This window comes from Dasypus novemcinctus, chromosome 30, assembly GCF_030445035.2.
Source record: "Dasypus novemcinctus isolate mDasNov1 chromosome 30, mDasNov1.1.hap2, whole genome shotgun sequence".
Taxonomy (NCBI): Eukaryota; Metazoa; Chordata; class Mammalia; order Cingulata; family Dasypodidae; genus Dasypus; species Dasypus novemcinctus.
Window position 1 is genome coordinate 21186102 of NC_080702.1, and position 25773 is coordinate 21211874.

Consider the following 25773-nt stretch of genomic DNA (forward strand, 5'->3'; position numbering starts at 1 on the left):
AAATGCATCCCTTTATGGAAAAATATATATTTATAGTGAACATATTTTTTATGTTGGAGAAAAACCTGTTTATATGTACAATTATCTATGCCTTATATTTTCCCTTGAAAAAAATTTTTAAGAATCAAACTATTCCTCAAAATTTCAATTTTAATATGCTATCATCTTAACCCTAAAAAAATAGGACTAATATACCAAAATGTTATTTGGACATTATTATCATTATCATTAATGCACTTATCACACTACATGGAAATTTTGGACACAAATTCTCACTACAATGTTGGATTCTTAATAACTTTATATATTAATTATGTTCATTTCCCTAGGACAGAGCTTCGTATATATTGGGCACCAATTTTTTTAACTGAATAGTTAACTTCCAATAAGGCCATAAAAAATATGCTTGGTATTTTTGTCAATTAATTCAATAAATACAAAAAACAATCATTAATATTGACAATTAAAACCCTCATTCATGGGAAACAGATATGACTCAACCAGTTGGACTCCCCTCTACATACAGGAGCTCCAGGGTCTGATGCCCAGGGCCCCCTGGTGAGGGCAAGCTGGTCCACATGAAGAGCTGGCCCACACAGTGCTGGCACATGCGGGAATGCCACTCCATGCAGGAACGCCCCCTGTGTGGGAATGCCATCCTGTGTGGGAAAGCTGCCCCGCACAGGATTGCTGGCCAATGTGGAGAGCTGGTGAAGCAAGATGACACAAGAGACACAGAGGAAAGAAAATAAGAAGATGTAGCAGAACAGGGAGTTGAGGTGGCACAAAAAAGTAATCACCTCTCTCTCCCCTACTCTGGAAGTTCCCAGAGACAGTTCCTGGCCACCTACTGAAAATACAAGCAGGCACAGAAGAACACACTGCTAATGGATGCAGAGAGCAGACGATGGGGGGATGGGGGGAGGGAGAAATAAAATAAATCTTTAAAAAAAGCTTCTCATTCATTAAATCAGATATGCTGGTGAAGAAATTGTCAATGTCTTCTACTCATTTTTATTTGATTATTTCTCTATCAACAAATCATTGTTTATATGTAAATATATATAATAATTTTTTCTCACATGTAATGTGTATATTCTAATTTACATGTAAATGTATCTATAAATGCACTATGAAAATATATATACATGATGTGTATAAATATGCATATATATGTAATATACATGATATAATAATGTAAATATAAGTATATAATTTTTCTAACTAGAGTTCAATATAACTAGTTTCCATTAAATTATTTTCAAATACTTTTTCAAACATTTTAGATTTCTCATTTAACAAAATTTATAACTGCACTGAGTCAAATAACGGTATCAGACATCCTAAACTAATAATTTTCCTTTCTGAAAAGGGCACAGCCAATATCAGCATTAATGGATTCATACATAAAGATTATCTACTTATTTTGTGCATAAATTCTGAGTTCACTGTATATGAGCTTGTTTATTAAGTAAAAAATATCTCAAAGCAAACAGGCGGGGCGGGGGGGAACCTACTTTATCTGTATTGCCCTGACAATTCAGTTTGGACAACAGTATTTTCTAAATGTACTCTATTAAAGACTGGATATGTAATTACCTCCAGTTCATAGTCTAGACATCAATGCTTTCATAATATTTAAGACTCCTTGTAACATACTTGAAACTTTAAGTAAGCAAGGCTAAATCTTGAAAATCTTGACCATAAAAATAGCAAAGAATGCAATGAAAGCTGCAGTAAAAGAACTTCAGCCTACAAACCTTCAAGATGATGTTAAATGAGATTTCTTTGAAATGCAGATCATTTGAACTAGATTAGTGAATTTTAGCTCCTGTCAACTTCATAACAACATCACGTAAATACAATTGTTCATTGGTCTTATCTTTTTTTCAAAGATTTAATTTTTCTCTCCCCTTCCCTGCTTCCCCCAATTGTCCACTCTCTGTGTCCATTCTCTGTGTGTTCTTCTGTGTCTGTTTGTATTCTTGCCAGCAGCACTGGGAATTTGTGTCTCTTTATGTTGCATCATCTTGCTGCATGAGCTCTCCATGTGTGCAGTGCCACTCCTGGGCAGGCTGCACTTTTCTTGCACTGGGCGACTCTCCTTATGGGGTGCACTCCTTGCCTGTGGGGCACCCCATGTGGGGGTCACCCCTGTGTTGCACAGCACTCCTTGCATGCATCAGCACTGCGTGTGGGCCAGCTCACCACACTGGTCAGGAGGTCCTGGGTTTGGACCCTGGACCTCCATGTGGTAGACGAATATGCTATGTGTTGAGCCAAACCCAATTCCCTATTGGCCTTATATTTATGCTTCCATCTGCTGCCTTTTTATTGATTTTCTTTGATTTACCCTGCAGATCTCATAAGGCTCATCAAGGAGGGCTAACACCACAATGGCTTCTTAGCTTTACATCAAGGTATTTAAAACTGAGGACAGGAAAGGACTGTCATCAAAAACTTATCTTAAATGAACGTCCACATTGGAGAAGATTTGATATTTAACACTGCTGTGAAAAGAAAGAGTTACAAATCAGAATAGCCTATGAAAGAAAATGCCTAAAATCTTAAGAGATTAGCACCTCTGAGAATTAATATCCCAATAAAAATGATGCCTGATACATTCAAGTTTATCTCCCAACCTTTGTAAATATAATGTACTGTGTCACAGCAGGGAAATCATTTGACAAGGTTAAAAGGTCAGGAAAGAATTTTTAAAACTTCCCCAAAAGCTAAAAAATATTTTTACTCCTGCTCCAAGTATACCCTTGTCAGAATAGACATATTTCAACATAATTAACACAATTAGCAGATTCATAAAATTACTTTCTATGTAAAGGCATTTTGCACTATTTTTTAAAAAGGAAAATTAGGAACAATTCACAGTAAACTAATGGAAACCAAAAAGACAGCATGTAATATTTGTTCATCAATTCTAGTATTTCTCTTTTCTTCCCCAAAGCAATCTATGGTGACAGAGTAAAATCTTCAGTTATTTTGAAAATCCTACGTTGCCATTTTTATTATATGCCACTGTCCTTTTTAAGAATACAGTAAATAAGGGGAATTTTTCCTCATATCTTCTTTTTCCCTTATTTGTGTTTTCCCATTTTTATTTCTAATACACCAAAGTTGAGCAAGCAATGACTCACTAACTTAACTGTGAAAATTTCCAGCAAACTATACTTGTGTTACTATTTGACACTTTATATCCCATATGCAGTAAGGTCTATAAACCAATGATACCGTTTCATTTTTACTAAAAAAAAAAAAAAAGCATTTCACTTATTTATGTTGTTCTATAACAAGGGAAGATCCCACAGGCGTGTTCTGTTGTGTGAATCAATCAGCTCCAAACCAAAGACGACACATTGTCAACTCCAGTGTCTGGAAATCCTGCTGCAGGCTCATCAGATGATGAAAACTGAGGCATGTGGTGTTGGGGGCCCACATGGCATTTGGTAGCTTCTGGGCATGTCAAACTTCACAACTACCCTACAGTCAATGACAGAAATCACCTTACCTTTTCTTGCCTCCAAACTTATTTTTCCTCTCTATCCTCCCTCTGAATTATGGACAGTCTTCCAGAAACAAAGCCCTAAACAGAAGCAACCTCCCATGACTACAGAACAGAAATCAGTTGTCTTTTGCTGACTTTTATTTCATATAAGTGATATTGCACACTTATTTAGAATCCAAGAGACTGTTACCTCTCCTTAGTTTAATGATACGAGAAAACAACAGATTTGCATATGCAAAAGCAGGTGCTGTATCAGGTTTGACTACTCTTTACCTAAAGCATGTAAAAGAAGTTCATCTGCAACAGCTGTTCTCAAAGGAACTGAACTATGATGGGCAGTCAAACCTTTACCATCTACAAAAGCATGTATACAAAATGACAATCTGAATTAAAACTTGATTAACAGAGATGCCCTCATCTTTAGCCATATGTTGAAATCCCAAAATTGTGTACATATTAGGATATTTTACCTATGAACTCTAAATAGGGATGCTGACATGCAATAATAATATGCATTCAATTGATCATTTTAGGACAATGCTTTTCATTATTCTGACATAAAATAAGATACACTATACTGACTTTCAATTGTAGCATTATATAATAGAGAAAAATTTTTACAGGTTTAATATTCTAATTGGAGGGAATAATGAGCAAAATAACTACTTTGTAGGTTTTTTACTTAACTTTTTACATTCAAGCTGTATTTTTAGATTTTTGAAGGTAATGGAGTTGTATGGAATGGTTTCTTAATCTCTCTTACCTTTAGCTTCAATTTACATAGGTACATTTTTCTACTGGGATTAAAATTTTGTTTTAGGATTAAAAGTTATTTTTCCCTTCTATCCTAAAGAATCTAGTATGACTACTCACTGAGAAAAAAAAAACAACAAAAAACATGTTTATAAGTTAAGTCTGCACAAGGTAACTCCATATGCCCTGTATTAGTCAGGGTTCACTAGGGAAACAGAATCAACAAGAGATATTTGACAATAGCATGTGATTTTATGAGTCTCTCACATGACCTTGAGGATGCACAAGTCCAGGTTCCACAGGCAGGCTGCAACCAGGAACTCTGATGAAAGTCCAGTGCAGTTCCTTGACAAGTTCTGAGAGACAATGGCTTTCCATAGAAGAGCTGGAAATTCTCACTCAATGCTGGAATCACTTCCCCTTTTAAAACATTCAAGTGATTGCATAAAGCATCACTCATTGATGATGGCAATCTCCCTGATTGATGTAATTGTAATCAGTTATCTATGATTTACCACTGCAGTAAAGTCAATGGTGTCTAAAGTCCATAAATGCCCTTGAATTACAGTTAGCCCAGTGTTTGCTTGACCAAACAACTGGGCACTATTACCTGGCCAAGTTGACACATTTGCCTAACAATCACCGTCCACCCCTTGTCATCTTGACAACCATACACATTACCTTAAACCATACTCAGTCACTAAGAAAAAACAATAACGAACATGCATTTATATATATATATATTTCTGCCTAACAATGTTCACGTCTCCTGCATACAACTGAAAACTCATTAATTCTATACAGAATAGCATGCAAAATCCTGGGTAATATTCACTCAAACTTGACATCTTCAAATTTTATGAAGATGACACAAAATGGATACAACTTGTTACATGATAAGGGAAAAGTTTGGGGAAGATGACAAAGAAATTCGCTTTGTGTACACACACAATCATCATCATAATGAAAAAAGGAAGGAAGATTCTTGACCATTACAACCCTCGTTTCTGTAACTGGTCACTTGGCCGAAGTTCATATTTATCACTACCTTCTTCTACTACCCATTCCATGTTTGCATTACACTCAGCAAGCAGTTCAGTTGGCCATGGTTCTTTGCCTGATGGGGGTGACCCAAACTTTCATTCCTGATGATTCTGGGTGATTATTAGTCTTGCTTGAATTGGGTTGTTGCAATTTCCCATTGACTTTAATCATAGGACAGGGCAGTACTAGGAGATGCCCAAGAGGATCTCCTGTATTCCAGGGAAACACATCTTTACCCTCCATATGTATATGCAGTCTTATTTCCCCTTGAGAGTATGGATCATTCACCCCAGCCAGTATAGTAATTCCCTTCCTTGACAGTTGATTCAGAGGGAAGAGGAGCCCAAAGTGCCAAGGTGGCAGTCTTAACTTCCAGGACAATGAAATCATTGTGTGTTCCCTGGTGAGAGCACTTCTCATTTTGGGACTAAAACCTGCATACCAGCAGAGTTTGAGGTTGCAGGGACAGGAAGCAAAAATTTTCCTAGTTGGTCACCAGGGGCAATAGTGAGTGGTGACACTCCCATTTCCACCCCTTGATTCCTGGACCCATGGATCCTGATAATGGGAGAAAGAGTGCCATAGAGTGGACACTGATTTAGAGCATACACAGCCTCCTGGAGAACACTGCCCCAATCCTGCAAGGTACTGCCCCCTGGTTGGTGCCATGACTAAGTCTTCAAAAGACCATTCCAGGAGTTAAAAATGCTTTTTGACCTGGATCAAGGGAGAAATGGAAAGGACAAATGAGTTTATATGGCTATGAGTCTTGAAAAAGAGTGGGGAGGTTATCAGAGGAGTTGCCTTATGCACACCTCAGCAGAGTCCCAAAGAAAGATAAGGTAGATACAACCCTGGTATTGGTTCTTCTGAGGGCTACAGAGACCCACAGGTTCTATGGACATGGCAGATGGAGTTCACTGCCATGTCAGTTGGCCCTTCTTTGGAGTTTGTGTTTCTGTGTGATGCAGCTGGACTCAGATGTGATCTTTGTTCACAAGCCTCTCCTGTTAATTTTACCAGAACTGTAGTTGGTGCTGGGGTTGAATGCATAGCCAGGGGACCTGAATCTCTGAACAGACCATGTGATAGCCAGGCCCTGAGCCTCAATAGACTTCAGCTCCTACACTCTGGTTTATTGGACTTACTCCACTCAGCTAACATGGAGTTGAAGAATGTCAACCATCACACCATGGAGCCAAGAGTGCCTACAACTGAAAGCAGGAGGATTGCATCCATTTTATCCATGTGGAACCTAAGCCCCCTCTTGATATAGATGTGGAGTGGACACAACCATTCCAAGGTCCACAGGATGGAGGAATAGAATATGGATTAGAGTGGACTTACTGATATTCTATTCATGAACTGTTGTGATTAGTAATCGAAGAAAATGTGGCATTGGTGTGGAGAAAGTGGCCATGGTGGCTGCTGGGGGTGGGGAATGGGAGGAAGAGATGAGATGTGGAGGCATTTTCAGGACTTGGAGTTGTCCTAGGTGATGCTGCAGGGAGAGTTACTGCACATTGTATGTCCTCCCATGGCCCACTGGATGGAACGTGGGAGAGTGTGGGCTATGATGTGGACCATTGACCATGAGGTGCAGCGGTGCTCAGAGATATATTCACCAAATGCAATGAATGTCTCATGATGATGGAGGAGATTGTTGCTATGGGGGGAGGAGTGGTGTGAGGGGGGTGGGACTGCATATTTTTTTAATGTAATATTAAAAAAATAAATAAAGACCCCCCCCCAAAAAGGCCATTCCACCATTCTATCAATCCACCTGCTTCAGGGTGATGGGGAAAATGGTAAGACCAGTGAATTCCATGAGCATGTGCCCATTTCCACACATCATTTGCTGTGAAACAGGTTCCTTCTTTGGAAGCATTGCTGTGAGGAATGCCATGGTGGTAGATAAGACATTTGTTAAGTCCACTCATGGTAGTTTTGGAAGAAGTATTCTGTGCATGAAATGCAAACCCATATCCAGAGTATGCATCTATTCTAGTTAAAATAAATCCCTGCCCCTTCCAAGGTGAAAGTGGTCCAATGTAGTCCACCTGCCACAAGGTAGCAGGCTGGTCACCTCAAGGAATACTGTCATACTGGGGGCTGAGTTTGGGCCTCTGCTGCTGGCAGACTGGGCAGTCAGCAGTGGCTGTAGCCAAGTCAGCCTTGGAAGGGGAAAGTCCATGCTTCTGAGCTCATGCATAACATCCATTCCTCCCTCCACAGCCACTTTTTCAAGAGCCCATTGGGCAATGACAGGAGTGATTGGGGAAAGAGTATGAGCATTAGCCACAGAGCAGGTCATTTTATCCACATGATTATTTAAATCTTTCTTCACTGAATTCACCCTCTGGTGAGCATTCACATGGGACACAAACATTATCATGTTTTTTGCCCAGTCAAAAAGGTCTATCCACATACCTCTTCCCCAAGACCTCTTTGTCACCAATTTTCCAATCATGATCCTTCCAAGTCCCTGACTATCCAGGCAAACCACTGGCAACAGCCCATGGCCATTTCTTCTTTGAAGCAAAATGAACAAACAGGTGCACTGCTTCAAGCTCTGCCCCACTGGGAGGATTAGCCCTCAGCACTGTCCTTCAGGGATGTTCCAGAAAGGGGCTGCAGTAGTCCACTTTTGGGTGGTACCTGCATATCGTGCAAAACCATCTGTAAACCTGGTCCAAGTTTTCTCTCTTCCTCAGTCAACTGATTTTAAGGGATGTCTTGGGAAAGAGAAGGTAACATGGCCAGGGGCAGGGTCCATGGGTATTTGGGCTACCTCCTCATATAACTTATTTTGGCCTTCAGGACCCACCTGAGTCCTGTCTTGTATATACCACCTCCAGTTTATTATGGAGTGCTGCTGTGCACTCCCAACTATATAATTTGGTGGGTCATACAATACACAGCTCATGATAGGCAACTCAGGTCTTGCGGTAACTTGATGGCTCGTGGTTAAGCATTCCGTCTCTACTAAGGCCCAGTAGCAGTCCAAAAGCTGTTTCTCAAAAGGGGGGAAGTTATCTGCAGAGGATGGCTGGGCTTTGATCTAAAATCCCAAGGGTCTGCGTTGTGATTCTCCTATAGGCGCCTGCCAAAGATGCCAGACAGAATCTCTATTTGCCACTGAAACTTCCAGCACCAATGGATCTGCGGATCATATGGCCCAAGTGGTAGTGCAGCTTGCACAGCAGCCTGCACCTGATGCAGAGCCACTTCTTGTTCCGATCCCCAATCAAAACGAGCAGCTTTTCTGTCACCCAGTAAATGGTCCAGAGTAGCACACCCAAATGAGGAATGTATTGGCTCCAAAATCCAAAGACACCAATGTTGTTCTGCCTCTTTTTTGGTCTTAGGATGAGCCAGATGCAACAGCTTATCCTTCACTTTAGAAGGGATGTTTCAATATGCCCCACAGCACTGGAGACCTAGAAATTTCACTAAGGTGAAAGGACCCTGTATTTTAGTTGGATTTATCTCCCATCCACTCTGATGCAAATGCCTTACTAAGTCTAGAGTCTTTGCTACTACTTGCTCACTAGGTCCTATCAACATGCTATCATCAATATAATGGACCAGTGTGATGTCTTCTGGGAAGGAGAGGTGATCTAGATCCCTGTGGACAATTGTATGACATAAGGCTGGAGAGCTCATATACCCTTGAGGCAGGACAGTAAAGGTATACTGTTGGCATGGCTAACTGAAAGCAGATTGTTTCTGGTGCTTCTTACTAATTGCAATTCAGAAAAAAGCATTCACCAAATAAACAGCTGCATATCAGAGACCAAGCAATGATACTACATCTGGGACAGCAGCTGCAATTGAAGTCACCTCCTGGTTAAGTTTAGTATAATCTACTGTCATTCTCCAAGATCCATCTGTTTTCTGTACAGGAGTTGAACGGGGATGTGATGTGAATCACGATCCCTGCATCCTTCAAATCCTTGATGGTGGCACTAATTTCTGCAGTCCCTCCAGGAATCCAGTATTGCTTTTGGTTGACTATTTTGCTAGGTAGGGGCAGTTCTACTGGCTTCCACTTGGCCTTTCCATCCATAATAGCCCTTACTCCAGAGGTCAGGGGTCCAATGTGGAGATTCTGCCAGTTGCTGCATATGTCTATTCCAAGTATGTATTCTGGAACTGGTGAAATAACAAAATGGGCTCAGGGATCCACTGGACCAAGTGTGAAATGCACCTGAGCTAAAACTCCATTTATCACTTGTGCTCCATAAGCCCTTACTCTGACTGGTCGACCACAGTGACATTTGGGTCTCCTGGAATTAATGTCTCCTCTGAGCCAATATCTAATAATCCCCAAAATGTCTGATCATTTCCTTTTCCCCAGTATATACTTACTCTGGTAAAAGGCCATAGATCCCTTTGGGGAAATGTGAGGAAGATTAACCATATACATTTTGGGCAGTTTAACAGGATCCTTCCCCAAGAAGACCTAGCCTTCTCCTCATTCAAGGTACTCTGGGTCTGTAAGCTGTCCCAAGTCTGGAAATTGATTAAGGGGCTGTGATTCTCTGTGTCTTCAATTCAAGAAAGGGTTTTGTTCACTTGACCTAGAACTCTTCTCTTTACACAGATCCAGAAGAAATTTAGTAGACTGCCCATCTACTTCACTGCTCGGTACCCCATGAGGTATTGGTCAATGCCATAACTCTACATGACACAGATTATTTTGAGTTCTTTTTTGAATCTGTGTTTCAAGGTATGTAGCTGCACCCTCCTTGACGTAGGTGATTAACTACAAATACTTGACTTTTACCAGATCTACATTCAATCATCCCCATAATGTTAAGGATTCTAATTCCATCACAGCCCTCCCTACATTAATATCTGGACTACACAGAAAAGCAAGCACAGAGCTCTTCAGGGAAGATGGAGTTAGCCTTACAATTTTATTCCTCACAGTCCTGATTATAGGTGTGTCCTTGGGACATTCCTATGGTAGTTAGGCATCACTCAAATGGTAAATCTATTCTAGCATTCCAATCTCCCTAAGCTTTTGAATTTTCTCTTCTACTGTATACCTGGACAAATCGGGCATGTCAACCTCAGACATGCTATGCTGTCTTTTGCTCCATGTTTCAGTCAGCCACCCAAACAAATTGTTAGAGTCATTTCTAACCCCTCGAGCAACATGGAGGCTCTTAGGAGGTAACTCTTAGGCACCCTGCACCTCTAGGCCTAGTTCATATTTGAGACACACAGGCTCATGAGCATAGCCATGAGTATCAAGGGCTCATTGTTGGACCATCTTTGTTTGTTGGTCTTTGTCACTGCACTTGGATGATTGTTTCTGTTCCATTCAGGAATGTGATAGAGCTCCCCTGGCTAGGAACTCAGCACTTACTCCATTGTCATTTCTAACAGTAACTACTATGAAAATACCCAACATATATCCAAACATTTTTATGTACCCTATATGCATGCCCTGGAGAACCCCCAACAATGTGCCACCAATCAATAACACCCCGCACAGTGTTCCTCCACTGCCATAGCTGAACCTCTCTGTAGTCCAAAACTTCTTCAAAAATGAAGTCTAATATATCGCCAAATTCAATTAATAGGAAAACAAAATATAATAATGGGTTCAAGCATTAAAAGTAGAATAAATACTAATTTAGAAAAATAAAATAAAGTAAAAATAAATCAGGGTATTAAAAAATGAAAAATATTATACAGCTTTATTTTTGACATCTTGGCTTTCATTACTGCAATATTTTTGCCCTGTGTGTACAGTGGCAAGGCAAAGATATTGTATTTTAAGTGAAAAACATATCCTACATTATTTTGGGAATCTGAGATAGTTTGATCTTTTTCTTCCATGTTGAAACTGTTTCCTTATTTAAATACTTTAATTTTCTTTCTCAAAATGTTTTATATAAAGGATACCTCATGGTTATATTTAACTTCATCTTTCATTAATAGGACTACCTGGCAAAGACATTAGCCTGAACATGATTTATTAATCAGCAAGGAGAAAGGAAAAAAGAAACATTTGTTGAGCACTGGCCATCTGCCAGAAAATGAAGACTGCCTTGAAGTTAAGGTGATTTTGAGACAGCAAATACCAAACAATTTCTTCTCATGAGATTTTAACATAACAAAAATGGTACATGTAGCAGTTTGATATTTTCTGTGAATTCTAAAAGTAGATTTTGGATTCAGAGGTTTCACTCTTACTTGATTAAATTATGATTAAGGCTTCGATTGGACTACATCAGTAGGATGCTGATTCCCCATTCACTTGGCGTGTGGGGACTCACAGAAAAAATGACAAGGCAAAGGAGTTGGAAGGCATTCTGGACCTGGAGCCTGGGAAGTAAACACACAGGAAAAGATCACAGCTCTATAGACATGGCAGAGGCCCTGGGAAGAGAGGAGCCATTTGCCTGATAGCCTACAGCTGACCTTGTAGAGCGCCCAGGGCAGCTGAGCCCAAAGAGAAACAAGCCCTGGGAGAGGCAAGACTTGTCCAGCCTGTGGCTGAGACTAGACAAAGCTGGGACCACAAAGCCTTGGAAGGAGGAGGAAGACTGAACCCTTACAAACATCACCTGATGTCTTGCATCATAGACATGGCAACTGAATCTGGGTCAGAAAGTACCTGTTATGGTACTCTGAGTTGGACTCTTTAAGGCCTTGTGACTTTAGGATGGTACCCAAATACACTTCATAAAAGCCAACAGATTTCTGGTATTTTGCATCAGCACCCCTTTGGCTAACTAATACAGTATAATACCATATATTTCCATTTTTACCTTTTGAGATTTTCTACTAGAAGGAGACCTTCTGGAAATACTTTTAAATGTTTCAAGATATTTCAAATTCCATCTACCCCCTTAGTTGAAGTTCATAACTGTACATTTTTAAAGTTCTAATGATTCTTCGGAATTCCTAATAATGCTACGAAAATTCATACTCATCCAAAATCAACATTGTTTCTGAAATGTTTGACTTTCTAAGCTTAAAACTTACAACTCCAAATAGAAAAAGAATCTGACTTTTTAAAATGATTTCATAAAACACATATAGATTTCCTAAGTCATTGGCTCAAGGGACTTGAATGCAGAGAAGGAAAACTATCTTTAGGGCACATATTAGATAGTAAATATGATTAATAATCTAAATCTTTTCAGGTTGAGGTATTTTTTAAGGAAATACCTTCCTTTTTAAGAGGCCCTATTTAAGATTTCTTCTAAGGTCCTGTTATATAAAAAGGTCTGGTTTTCACAGCTTGCTACAACTAATAATGGTAACTCACTCACTGGCATTGGGAAAAATGCTTCTTCTGCACTTCCTCTGTTTCCTGAGAGTGTGGAGGGAGTTCAGTCACGTAACTACTGACCTTCTGTCAACATCTTCCTATCTCTTGCCAGAGAAGAAAAAGTCACTCATCTTACTGGTAAATATGGGCCTAACTTTTATTTTATTTCTTATTTTATTCAAAATTTAGGTGGAGAAAAGGGATGGACCTCTTAAGATTTATTGGACCTCTTAAGAGACACCATCCCCGTAATGGAATTATCCAATACAAGTTGTCAAAGGCAAGATTCAAATCAGTTTAAGAGACTGTAATATCATGTATCTTCTAAATATTTCAGATTTCTGCATAAAGATTTTTTGTAAAAACCTTACACAATTTGTTGTGCAAACTAAATACACCTGGGGAAAACACACCACTGCCTATCACAGAACAGGGGAGGAAAGCACATAATGCATCACAAGTAGTTTACAAGTATGCTAAGATGCTGAACCCTTCAGCCTGGGGTGACTGATGGAGACTGGGGCAGCTTGAGCCCTCAGGCCAATCACCACCAGCCACAAGTTAACCCAAGGTACTCTCCAAATAGCATCACTTTGTATGTGTGTCACATAAATAAAGTTGGGAGGCACCTACCACAGAAGTAGTAGCTGAATAAAAAGGTGAATTGTGACAGCTTAGCTATCTGCTAGTGGCATGGCTCAACCCTGTTCAGGAGGTCGTGGGCTGTAGGTGTAAAATGGTGGACTGCACTACTGTAGGTTAGACTTCAAAATGTTAACATAGCTCACAAAGACAGGAACATGCTAGCATTTTTTTCTGTGTCCCAAAATAAATAAATCTTACTTGTCCCTCACTAGGTGAAAATAAAAAAAACTAGCTGTGAGGCACCACAAAGATTCAAGCCAAGGGCAAATAGTTCACCTCAATTTACAGAACACATTTTTTTTCTGGGCAGATATCATCTCTGCCAATTAGCATCATTGCTACTTGGATTGTAATTACGTAAATAAATGTTTATAAAAATAATAAAAATGAGCTATTGTCAGCTGGGCTCTGGAAAACTAAGAAAACATTGAGATGTTACCTTATGTTATTTTTACAGGGGAAAAAAGCAGGATTACACATATTGAGGTCTTCAGATATAACGTTGCCAAACAAACTTGATTAAATGTTCCCAAGCCCCTGGTATTGTTTCTGCTATTTGAGGATTACAAAGTAAAAATTCCAAATGCTGTTATGAAAAAGGATGACTTAAAAAAGACCCAATATCTGTAAATGTTATGATGCAAAACAGATGTTAGATAATAACCATTTTACCTGAGGTATATTGGTAGAGAGTATTTGTCCAGTCATCATAAAACTAGTGAGTATGGGACTCTTAGTTTGTAGAAAATTGTAGTATTCCTACCATATAAAGGAGAAAATAGGGAGGAAGTGGGTATGAAATAATATACATACAACACCATAAAAGAATAACCTTTCCACTTTCATTTAATGAATGTAAGAGAAGACTTCTTATGCTGTATCTGACATATCTGGACAGAAGCCAGAATTGGTGATGAAGAGGAACTGCTCCTTGCAAATTCCCCCACAAATAACCATTCTCTAGTTACAAGAGAAATTCAGTAACTCCTAATGGTTAAGAGTATAGGATCTCGGGAAACGGACTTGGCCCAGTGGTTAGGGCGTCCGTCTACCACATGGGAGGTCCACGGTTCAAACCCCGGGCCTCCTTTACCCGAGTGAGGCTGGCCCATGCGCAGTGCTGATGCGCACAAGGAGTGCCCCCCCACGCAGGGGTGTCCCCCGCGTAGGGGAGCCCCACACGCAAGGAGTGCACCCGTGAGGAGAGCCGCCCAGCACAAAAGAAAGTGCAGCCTGCTCAGGAATGGCGCCGCCCACACTTCCCCTGCCACTGACGACAACAGAAGCAGACAAAGAAACAAGACGCAGCAAATAGACACAGAGAACAGACCTCCGGGGGAGGGAGGGGAATTAAATAAATAAATAAATCTTTTAAAAAAAAAAAAAGAGTATAGGATCTGGTTACTGGGAATTAATGCTTAATCTTGAACAAGTAACTTAACCTTTCACTTCTTCATCTCTAATATGAAAAATAAAAAATACTAAAGGTTTGTTGTAAAAAACATGAAATAAGATAAAACATGTAAAGTATTTACAAGTTTGTCTTCCCTATCCTATTGTAAATAGGATAAATAATCTAAATAGTATTACCTATTTTTCTTATTCAGTACTACAAGACCTCCAGCCTACAATCTTAGACGCAATGACAGACACACTGAGGCTACAGATGCAGAAATGCTAAGAAGAAATACTAAATATTTTAAAAACTTAACTACCACACTTTATTCAGATTTCCTTAGTTTTTACTGAATGTCATTTTTCTAATGTGGTATCACTGTTACAATTCATGAAACAATATTACTATAATTATACAACAAACTTTAGCCTACTGTGTACATTAGGGTTCACTCTTTGAGCTGTGCTGTTCTGTGTGTGGTAAGTTACATAAAACTTAAAACTTCCCTCCTTATCCACATTCAAACATATAATGAACGTGTTGTACTACCATCACCACCATCCATTACCAAAGTTTTTTATCACTCTAAACAGGAAGTCTATACTAAATAAGCATTAAGCCCAAAGGTCCTTTCCCCATCTTGGTCCTTGGTAACCTGCATTCTAGTTTCTCACTGAATTTGCTTATTCTAATTACTTAATGTCCATGAGATCACAACTCAACATCTTATCTTCAAAGGTCATCCATGTTGTTGCACGTGTCAGAACTTCATTCTTTTTATGGCTAAATAATATTCCATTGTAGGTCTATACCATATTTTACTTACTCATTCATCTGTTGATGGACACTTGAGTTGCTTCCATCTTTTGGCAACTGTGAAAAATGGCACTATGTGCACATGTGCAAATTTAAGTCCTGCTTTCAATTCTTTTGGGTCATGTGGTAAGTATACACTTAACTTTCAGAGGAACTGCCAAACTGTTCTCCACAGCAGTTGCACAATTTTACATTCCCAATAATGAACAAGCGTTACCATTTCTTCACAGCCTCTTCTACACTTGTTATTTTGTTTTGTTTTGTTTTGGTTTGGTTTTAATAATGGCAATACTAGCAGCTGTGAGATGGTTTCTTATTGTGGTTATGACTTGCATTCCTCAGATGGCTAATGAATTCAAGCCTCTTTTCATGTGCTCATTGACCTTTTGGATGCCTTATACTTATTTTTCTTGCCAAAGAGCTCTGGCTAGGACTTCTAACACAATGTTAAATAACAGTGGTAACAGTGGGCATTCTTGTCTTATTCTTGATCTTAAGGAAAACCTTTCAATGTTTCACCATTAAGTACGATGCTACCTGTTGACTTTTCATATATTCTCTTTATCATGTTGAGGAAGTTTCTGTATATTCCTAATGTTCTAAAGGCTTTTATGACAAAGGGTGCTGTATTTCATCAAATAACTTTTCTGCATCAATTGAGATGGTCATGTGGTTTAGTTCCTTCATTCTGTTAATGAACCAATCTTGCATACTCGTTAAAATAACACTTGATCACAGTGTATTATTCTTTAATGTGCTGTTGGATTCAGTTTGCTTGCATTTTGTGGAGGATTTTTGCAACTATAATCCTAAGGGATATTGGTCTCTAGTTTTCTTTCCTTGTGCTGTGTTTATCTTGCTTTGGTATGAAGGTGATGTTGGCCTCAAGAATGAATTAGGGAATGCTTTCTCCTCTACAATTTTTTGACGTGTTTGAGACTAATCGGAGTTCAGTCTTCTTAGACTGCTTGGTAGAATTCCCCTTTGAAGTCAGTTGGTCCTGGGTTTTTCTGTTGGGAGGTCTTTGATGACTGATTCAATCTTTTCACTACAAATTAGTTTGTTGAGATCTTCTATTAGATTTTCAGTCAATGTAAGAATTTTTCCATTTCTAAGACCATGTATTTCTAAGAATTTGCCCATTTCATGTAGATTATCAATTTATTGATGTACAGTTGTTCATAGTATCCTCTTACAGTCTTTCTAATTTCAGTTATAATGTTCCCCTTTCATTCCTATTGTACCGTCTCCCTTTTTATTCATATTTCTGTATTGCTATTGTTCTATTCATTTTATTTCCAGAATTTCCTCCCAGCTTTGGGCTACAGAAGTACTATAGTGGATGGTGGTGGCAGAAGATTGGTGGCCCCATTTTCCAACCCTGAGCCTAGCACACAGGCCCTGTTCTATAAGGAGATTCTTTGAGTAAAAGCTAGTGAAGAGTAAGTCATCCTTTTGGAACCCCAGCCTCTGTTCCAGAGTACTGACCTTTTGCCCAAGGCAGGTCTTGGGATAATCTCAAAGGCTAGCAACACCCTGCCCCTGCCAAGGGCCCAGGTACTATTTGGATAAGACTATAAAGCAATTAAAGTTTCAGGGTGTTGTTCAAAACAATAGAGCGATCAGTCAGCAATAATTGGGGCCTAACAGCTGAGTCTGATACCAACAGAGCCAAAAGCTTAATGGTTACATAAGAAAAAGAGACATTCAAAGAAAGTCCAGCTAAATCTCTGTCATCTTTGGTGATCAGAAAAACTGTACATGCTCAATGCTGTACACTCTAAAGAACCAGGGAAGGAATTTCTGAGCTACAAGTCTCTGACTACATATTGGACAAATTCATTAACACCTGAAGAGTAAAAGCAGTCTCCAAGTCACACACAGATTCAATAGTAAAAAGTGAAAATCTTACTGGTTTAGGGGACTTAAGCAAATCCTGACCAATCAGTGGTTGAAAACTAAATGGTGCTGGGAGTGGATGTAGATCAAGTGGTTTAGCACCTGCTTTCCATGAAGGAGGTCCTGGAATCAATCTCCAGTGTCTTCTTAAAAAAAATGGCACTGACTCCTAGGCAAACCCTAAATAGTCAACCATAAAGAAAAAAACAAGGAAAATAATTGAGCAGGCACATGTACATGAAGGGAATAATAGACTTTCCAGCCCAGTAGATAACAAAGAAATGAGCAAATAATAACAAGTATAAGAAGTCTTGGGAACATGGGTCGTTGGGACTCAACATCCAGAGATACTTCAATATATTATCTAAAATGTTCAATTTTCATAACAAATTATAAGACATGAAAAGAAACAGGACACTGTGACCAACACAACTGGGGAAAAAAAGCAGACAAAAGATACTGCCTTTGGGGGACCCAGATGCTGCCCTCAGCAGAGTGAGACTTGAAAGCACCTATTTTAAATATGTTTAAAGTACTAAAGGAAATCAGGTTTAAAGAACAAAGGAAAATATAATGATAATTACATATCAAAGACAGAATATCAATAATGAGATGGGAATTATAAAAAAAAGAATGAAATGCTAATTCTGGACTTGAAATGAATGATGACAAAATTGATAAATTTGCTAGAGGGGATCAACAGCGTGTCCTGGCAGAAGGAAGAACCAATGAACTTTAAGACAGATAAATGGAAATTAAGCAATCTAGGGAACAGAGAGAATAAAATGATAAAAAACAAGCAGAGCCTTAGAGACTAAATTTGATGACAAACATTAATTTACACATCCAAGAAGTTCAACACACTTCAAGTAAAACAAATGCAAAGAGAGTCACACACAGTACATCAAAGTAAAAATGCTGAAAAGCAAGACCAAAGGAAATTCTTGAAAGCAGCAAGAAGTATTTGACTATTCACATACAAGGGAACCCCAATAAGATAAAGAGCTGACATCTCATCAGAAACAATAGAGGTCAGAAGGCAGCAAGATGGCATATTGTAAATGCTGAAAGAAAAAAAACCGAAAGTGTCAACCAAGAATCTCATATCCAGCAAAACTATCTTTCAAAAACGAAGACAAAATAAATTTCTAGTAAGAAAAACTGAGAGAATTAATTACTAGCAGGAATGCCTTACAGGAAATATTAAAGGACGTTCTTCAGGCTAAAAGCAAGTCACAGTATTTCAAATCCACATGAAAAAGTAGAGAGTGCCAATAAAGATAATTATGTAGGCAATTATAAAGACATTATATGTCTTCTCTTAACTTCTACTAGTACATTAAAAAGCAACTACAGAAAACAATACGTTTGCAATTTTATTGCTGGACTTATAATAATTTGTATTGCTGGGCCCATAATATGTATAAATGTAAAAATTTCATTATAGGAGCACAAAGGAGGTAGATGCGAACAAATCTAAACTGAAGTAAGGACGTAATGCCTGGTGGTAACATACCTGCAAGAAGAAATGAAGAAAACCAGAGAGGCAGGGGCGGCGGGAGGAGGGAGAGCGGCGGGAGGAGGAACCGCGGTGGCAGACAGGTCGCCCCAGGGGCAGGGCTTCCTCCTGCCCCCGGCCTGTCTGCACAGTAGACGGGGGCGCCAGGGCTCTCCGCGGCTCAGGCTAGGCGCCAGGCCTGGCCACCACTAAAACAAACGACCCTCCCGCCTGCAGCAGCGGTTCCATCCGGGGCTTTGCGAAGTAAGGAGGATGGAAGCCGAGAAGGCAGGAGGAGCAAGGGGAAGGAGGAGGGATGGGGAGGGGAGGGGAGGGGAGGGGAGGGGAGGAGAGGGGAGGGGAAGGGAAAGGGAGGGGAGGGGAGGGGAGGGGAAGGGAGGGGAGGGGAGGGGAGGGGAAGGGAGGGGAGGGGAAAGGGAGGGGAGGGGAGGGGAGGGGAGGGGAGGGGAAGGAAGGGGAGGGGAGGGGAGGGGAAGGGAAAGGAGGGGAGGGGAGGGGAGGGAGAGGAGAGGAGAGGGGAAGGGAGGGGAGGGGAGGGGAAGGGTACAGGAGGCTCAGCTAGAGGCTGGAATTGTAATAGAAAGGCAGAACTAAGGCATTTTATGGATTTATCACGATCCAAAATTAATAAGGCAAATTTTATTTTGAAAAATAAAAAGAAATGAAGAAAACCAGATATCATAAATAAGGTTAATAAAATTAACTCTATTCGTATATACTTGTTCTGCATTCTTTACTCAGCTACTTTAAAAGAGATAAGGTTATATAAAATAATAACTATAATAACGTATTTGGGACTTATATATAGGTGGAATATGTATAATAGCACAAAAAGGGGAGAGGGAAAACAAATATAGGAGTAAAATTTCTATACCTCACTCAAATGAAGTTAGTATAAATTTGAGAATATGTAAGTTTTTATGTATATGGTAAGGCCTGGAGCCACACTGAGAAAATAAGTCGAAAATGGTTTCAAAATCATTAAATCAATCCAAATATTTCCCTACAAAAAAAATCCATGTAATAAAAAGAATATTGGAAAAGAAAGATAGAGGAATAAAATAATATAAAATGTATAGAAACCAAATGGCAGATATAAATTCAATGATATCAATAACATTATGGGAAAGGATTATACAATGCAACCAAATGGCAGAGATTGTCATGCTGAATAAAGAAATAAGAACCAACTCTATATTGTCAATAAGAAACACACTTCAGAATAAAAAATACAATAGGTCAAAACTAAAAGCATGGAGAAAGACATACCATACAAACAAGCCACAGGAGAGTCAGAAGGATTATATTGATATCAGACAAAATAGACTTTAAATCCCCCCAAAATCAGACATTTTAAAATAATAAATGGATAACTCCATCAGGAAGATATAACAACGGAACACCTATCATGCTTCTAACCACAGGACTCCAAAGAAAGAATTAAACAATTCAGCATTAATAGATGAAGGCTTCAATAACCCACTTTCAATAATAAATAGAATATTGAGGCAGAAGATCAAAATCTACAGAAAATACTGTTGTGGGAAACTGGCTTACCTGTGTGTTATTGTAAATGTTACACCTGTTAAATGTAGCAGTTGTTAGATGTTACAGTTGTTCCCTGTTATTGTAAATGATGTTGCAGTTCTAATAGCAAAGAACTGCTTGGTAGTTTCCCAATAAATGCGATGGGAAAACCAGGGTTGAGGCTCTCAGTTCCAGAAGCTGTGAGTCCCCTGGTCCCAGGTTTGTCTCCCCTCTTGTGTCTCACCTTTATTTCTGCATTGCCTTCCCTTCAAGCCAACCTATTGTGAGCTGAATGCAGCAAAATACCACAAAACAACTAGATCTAACAGATATTTATACAACATTCCACACAACACAAGCAGAATACACATTCATCACAAGCACAAGTGTAACATTCTTTAGGATTGCTCATATGATAGACCATAAAAATCACCTTAAGAAAAGATGTTTCTAAGACTGCTTTGCCAGAACAAAATTACACCTTTATAAATCCTACTTGTAATAAATGCTTTAAAAAACCACACAAACTATGAAGTTAAGTGAGAAAGCAATAACAAGGAAATTTTTGAAATTCACAAATAAGTGAAAATTAGCACATTCCTAAATAGCCAATGGATTTTTGCTGTCTGTATCCATTAGCTGTGTGATCTTCCTTACCTATTTCTCTTTTTGTCTTCTTTTCTCATCTTTCTCTTCTAGGATTCACCTGGATTCAATCCTGGGGACCTCTGATGTGGAGAGAGCCTCCTCAGTTCCTGGTCTCTACTGCACTTCACCTTGACTCTTCCCTTCATCTCTTTCCTTGTGTCATCATCTTACTGCGTGACTCACTTGCACAGGCACCAGCTCACAGTGCAGGCACTTGACTCACCATGTGGGAACTCAGCTTGCCATGTGGGCATTCAGCCTACCATGTAGGCACTTGGCTCACCTCATGGGCACTTGGCTCACTGCGGTCACCACTTGGGCACTGACTCACTGCTCAGGCATGCTTCCCTTCTTCTTTTTTTTGACCAGGAGGCCCCAGAGATTGAACCCAGGTCCTCCGATATGATAGGCAAAGGTGCTATCACCCGAGCCACACCCTCTTCCCTCCTCCATGGTTTCAGATGAGAGGTGGGTGCTTAATCGTATTGAGTTTCCCTTGTATGGAATGCTTTGCTTTTCTCTTTCTGCTTTCAAAATCCTTGCTTTATTGCTGATGTTTGTCATTCTGAATATTAGGTGTCTGGGGGTAGGTCTATTGAAGTTTATTCTTCTTAGGATGCATTGTCCTTCTTGGATATTGATATTTATGTATTTCATAAGTGTTGGGAAGTTTTCAGTAATTATTTCCTCAAATATTCTTTCTGCTCCTTTTCCATTCTCTTCTTTTTGGACACCAAGAACACAAATGTTAGTGCATTTCACACTGTCGTTCAATTCCCTGAGACTCTGTTCCATTTTTTCCATTCTAGTCTCTTTCTGTTCTACTGTGTTTTCCAGGTCAGATGTTCTGTCTTCAAAATTACTGTTTCTGTGTTTAAGCAATTCAAAGCTGCTCGAATGTGCCTCTCATGTTTTTTTATTTATTTTATCACATCCATCACGTCTTTCATTCCTGTAAGCTTTGTTACTTTTATTTGAATGTCTTCAAATTTTTCTTCATGCTCTCCCAGTGCCTTCATTGTAACATTTATTTCTTCAGTCCTATTTTCTTTAAATTCTTTGAAGTGATTTAGGAGAGTTGTGTGTTTATCACTGACTAATTGTCTTGAATTCTATATTTCTTCAGGATATTTGGTTTGTTCTTTTGGCTGTGCCATCTTTTCCTGTTTCCTAGTAATTTTTCTTATAATTTTTTGCTGATGTCAAGGAATCTGAATATGTTGGTGAATTTATTCTGATGACCAATTTCTCTTTCCTATTGTTTTTTCTCTTTTTACAGTAGTTCTTTGACATTTGATTCAAGTTATTCTAAGTCTTTAAATTTACAAGGCTTAAGTTTTCAAAATCGGGCCAGACACTCACCAGTGGGGCATAGATTTTTCTCCCAGGGGTTGGATACAGAGAACATGAACAGTTTTTGTCCATGCACTTTCCACACCACCCAACAGATAGCGCTTATCAGCACACCTTTCCACATAGGTGTTTCAGTCTAGGCTATCCTTTCTTCTTGTGTTGAATCTCCAGATCGTGATTCAAAGTAGAATCTGCTGGCCAATTCACTGAACAAAAGCACCCTGACCTGCCCTCCTTTACTCCTTTGAAACTGCTGACAGGCAGGATGATGTCCTTTCCCCTCTCAGTCAGCTACAGTCAGCAGGGGTTTTTCCCAGCTTAATATCTTGGGGGTTAGGGAGGGGAGCCTTTCTTGGCTGCCACAGGGGCTGGGTAAGTCACGTTTGTGATTTTCACTTCTTCATCTCTCTGTTCCTTGCTACTCTTGGAATTGTGTAACATTGTCCTGGTCTGCTGATCCCCAAAGCAGGTCCCTCAGACAGCTTTTGGCTCTTTCTCCACTACTTTTGTGAGAGCATTCAGCTCTGCCTGTTAGTTCATTGCCATCTTCCCACAACCCTCTAGCAATTAAATTTGACCCAGTTTTCAAAAACATCTCAATGATGGGGAAAGAATAGTGCTTCCAACAAATACTGCAGGGACAACAGGATATACACATGCAAAAGAATTTCACACTACTTGCAGAAATTAACTCAAACTGAATCATACACCTAAATATATGAGGCAAAACTATGACACACTTAAAGAAAACATTGAAGCAAATCTCTGTGACTTTGTGTTAGGGCATGGTTTCTCAGATATGACACCAGAATCAGTGGTAATACAAGAAAAGTGGATAAATTCAACTCTAGCAAAAAAAACTTATCGTTTGCAAATAATTTCATCAAGAAAGTGAAAAGAAAACTAAGAGAATGGGAGAAAAATAATTTCAAATTATATATTTCATGTGTGACTGGTATTTCAAATACAAAAAGAACTCTCAAAGCAGCTCAATAATCAAAATATAAATACTCCAATTCAAAAATGGGTGAAAGATCTCAATAGATAGTTCTCCAAAGAAGATCTAAAATGGCCAATAAGCATAAGAAAATGACATCATTCATCATTAGAGAAATGCAAATCAAAACCACAAGGTGATACCACTTTACACCACTAGATTGGCTTTAACAAAAATGACAGTAACATATACTGATAGGATGTGGAGAAATGGAAATTTCTTACATTGCTGAGGAAAATGTAAAATGGTGCAGTCACTTTGCAAAACATTTTAGAATTTTCTCAAAATGTCAAACATAGAGCTACCTCATGAGTCAGCAATTCTACACGTAGGTATATACCCAAGAGAAATAAAAACATATGTACGTGCAAGAAGTTAGACATGAATGTTGAGAACAGCATTATCCATAATAGTCAAAAGTACAAACAATCCAAAAGTCCATCAATAGACAAATAGATACATAAAATGTGGCATATACATACAGTAGAATATTTTAATCAATAAAAAGAAATGAAATACTGATGCATGCTATAACATGGATAATCCTTGAAAACATGCTAAGTGAAAGATGCCAGTCACAAAAACTATATTTTCTCTAATTCCACTTATATGAAATATCAAGAGTAGGCAAATCCATAGTGGCAGAAAGTTGATCAGTGTTTGCCTTGGACTATGGGCAGTGGCATAGGGAACAGGGAGTGATATGCTAGCAAATAGTTTTTTTCTGGGATGATTTAAAATTAGATTGAGTAATGGCTACAGAACTCTGAGTACACCAAAAATCACTGAATCACTCATTTCAAATGTGTGATTTGAATGGTATGTGAACTATACCTCAATAGAGGTGTTTTTGAAAATATGGTGTAGCTTCAACAATATTTTCAAAAGAAAATATGGAAGAAATCATGCAAAGATGGCAATAGTATTTGCTTCTGAGTGGTTACATTATGGATGACTACCTTCTGATACTAAAACTTTTCTGTATTTCCCAAAAAGAGCTCTGAAAAGTAAGTCTTTAAAAAATATAAACTGGAAAGCGGACTTTGCTCAATGGATAGAGCATCCACCTACTACATAGGAGGTCCAGGGTTCAAACTCAGGGCCTCCTGATACCTGTGTGATGTGTTGGCCCACTCACAGTTTTGACACACTCAAGAAGTGCCTTGCCACGCAGGGCTGTCCCCTGCACAGGGGAGCCCCAACCTCAAGGAGTGCATCCCATAAGGAGAGCTGCCCAGTGCAAAAAATGTCCAGCCTGCCCAGGAGTGGTGTTCCACACATGGAGAGCTGACACAGCAAGATGGCACAACAAAAAAAGGACACAGATTCCCGGTGCTGCTCAGAGAATATAAGTGGACACAAAAGAACACACAGTGAATTAATACAGAGAGGAGAAAAACTGGTGGGGGGGGAGAGGAGGGAAATAAATATATCAACTGATAAACCTATCTTTATAATTTTATAAAATAATCCGGCTGGATTTCAGTTTTATAGAATAAACTATAGAATACACACACACACATATATATTTCTCATATACCCAACATCCTTCCCCTTTAGTCTTTCCTATATAAATTGCATTTTTTAATGTGGATGGTAGATTTGTTACAATTAATGTACAAATATTGAAAATTATCTACTAACAATGGTCAGTTGTTTACATTATGGTTTATATATTGGACCATACACTATTATAAATTTTGATGAAATTTAACATGGCCTGTATCCATCATTGCAAGATCATGTAGACCACCTCCATCACCCTTCCCCCAAAATGTCCCATGTTCCATCTATTCTATTCCTCCCTCCCCTCCCCTTGCGACCCAGGCAACCACCGGGCTTCACTCCTTGAAGACCAAGATTCATGGTTACTTGCAACAACATGGAGGACTTGACATATTGTTCCGTCCTCTCCTATTTGAATGCTATGCTCTCCATAGACTCCTGCCCCTCTATCTGAGAACACAGCAGGACTCCCCAGGATGGGAGTGCATCACCTTCTTGCTCATTTTGTGGGCCTCCACCCACTGATACAACCCAAAATGACAAGATGCACACTCACACACTGCCTAGAAGCCTGCCAGGGGCATCCTGTCACGAAAGTCCCCCACATTCAACACCCTAAACCAGTAACCCTCCCCTGCCATGTTGCCAAAAGAGCATTCCCAGTGTTGTAGTTTTAACCACATACCCGCCTATCTCCAGTGTTCACCTGCTCCATCCCCCATCCCTCCCCCCAGTTCCATGGACAGTGCACCCCACCCTCTCCTCCCTATTCCTCAGATGAACCAGCACCATTCAACCCAAAGGTATTACTGCACCACTGAATGACTGTCATTTCTAACTGAAAAAACAGGAAAAG

At 39.3% G+C, this 25773-nt stretch overlaps 1 long non-coding RNA gene across 1 annotated transcript in view; it reads right to left on the minus strand.

Moving 5' to 3' along the window:
- LOC139437870 (uncharacterized) overlaps positions 1-19079 on the minus strand; it is a 121465-nt gene extending 102386 nt beyond the window's left edge. Inside the window, exon 1 of the long non-coding RNA XR_011647785.1 lies at positions 18884-19079. This is a non-coding gene — a long non-coding RNA (uncharacterized lncRNA). The remainder of the gene's footprint in view (positions 1-18883) is intronic.
- Between the last annotated feature and the right edge of the window lie 6694 nt (positions 19080-25773).